Source organism: Hydra vulgaris, chromosome 08, assembly GCF_038396675.1.
Source record: "Hydra vulgaris chromosome 08, alternate assembly HydraT2T_AEP".
NCBI lineage: Eukaryota > Metazoa > Cnidaria > Hydrozoa > Anthoathecata > Hydridae > Hydra > Hydra vulgaris.
Genome location: NC_088927.1, coordinates 6,902,748 through 6,904,310, shown reverse-complemented (window position 1 = coordinate 6,904,310; position 1,563 = coordinate 6,902,748). Strand labels below are relative to the sequence as shown.

Genomic DNA, 1,563 nt, shown 5'->3' with positions numbered 1-1,563 from the left:
TTTAGGATCTAAATTTTATTACCTTATTAAACAAAAACATTTTCTCAGACAAAGCTCGAATAATTTATGAATAATAAAGAAAATTTATTTCTGAAACAGGGCTGCCGAGAGCCGTTACACCGCCTGGGACAGCAACCCTGATTGGCGCCCTTATTTATCAAAATTTCTCTATATTATAGATCTTTTTATTTTTTTTAGGTACCTTCTTTTTATTTGGCACCCCTTGGATATCTGCCGCACGGAACAAACTGACAATTGCGCCCCTTCTTCTTCTTCTTGGCGGCCCTGCTTTGAAATTTAGTACAAAACTCTGAAACGTTATGTTGTATCATAAAAAATTCAAAACATGAACATTTAAGCAATGACGTTTACTTAATTTAAAAAATAGAAATAAAAAATAATACACATCGCTTAAATTCAACTTAGAATTTCGGATAAACTGATTTAGATATAAACAGATATAATTTAGATATAAATTTTTTCTGTTTATATCGTATATTTAAAGATATAAGATTTTATATCTTTATTCTTACACTATAAGATTTTATATATTTATCCTTACACTTATACTTGCTCAAAAAGACAAAATTAAAACAAACGCAGCAGCCCACGGAGAGAGTTGAACTCTCGACCCCTAGTTTACAAGACTAGTGCTCTAACCACTGAGCTACGCGGGCTCTACAATAGCTTGAAAATAAATTTTATCACTTTCTCTTAAAATAAATGTTAGCTTTGTAATCATTAACTTTAAGATTTAAATTTTTAGATTTATTTTTTTTATTTCAATGATTTTTAAATGTTGTTTTATAACTTTTTTTCCATTTGACATTAATTAAACATTTTAAAAATAATTTTAACGTTTGTGAAATTTAGTAAATATTTTTTTAACAATATAGATTAACTTTTTTGTATTAACATTGGTTAAGTTTTAACTAGAATTAGAGATGGAAAGCATTTTTTTTTCAGATTTTCAGATGTATTGTTTGTTTTTATAACGGTTTATTTAATTTAATAACAGCGCTTACTGTTTTATCTTTCTTTACTGAATTGGACTTCATTAACACCGACAATAATAAAATGATTTAACTATAGTTTTTATTTGTAACTGTAATTTTTATTTTGTTTGTTTTATTTCTGTTGCACAACAAAAGTTTTTAACAACATGTAAATTATCAATAAATTTAAATTTTGAACAAAAAATCAAAATATAAATAAGATACTCGGATCGTTATGATCTTATCGCCCATGGCCAACGACACGGGTTTCAAAGTGGAGACACAATCGTCAATTTCTTGAAAAAGTCCTCTATATCTAGAAATTTCCTAAAAAAAAGGTCCTTTACAAAAAAGTATAAAGGTGGGGGGGGGAAGGAAGAATATTCCTCTGGCCTCCCCGGCTCTCACGCCAGAACATTTAAATTAAAACATTAAAAATATGTAAGGAAAGGTTGCTAATATTGTACCCCCTAAGACCAAATTTCAAAATGCAGGCCATCTACTGAGTTGAAACGTGGATATTCAATTGTATTTCATAATTTAAGGATTGTTTGTTGTAAAGATGTTT

The 1,563-nt window shown here is 28.5% G+C and overlaps 1 non-coding gene across 1 annotated transcript; it reads right to left on the bottom strand.

The window, feature by feature from the left end:
* Positions 1 to 604: 604 nt before the first annotated feature.
* trnat-ugu (transfer RNA threonine (anticodon UGU)) lies at positions 605 to 677 on the bottom strand. Its single transcript has one exon. It is a non-coding gene; the product is annotated as a tRNA-Thr (tRNA).
* Between the last annotated feature and the right edge of the window lie 886 nt (positions 678 to 1,563).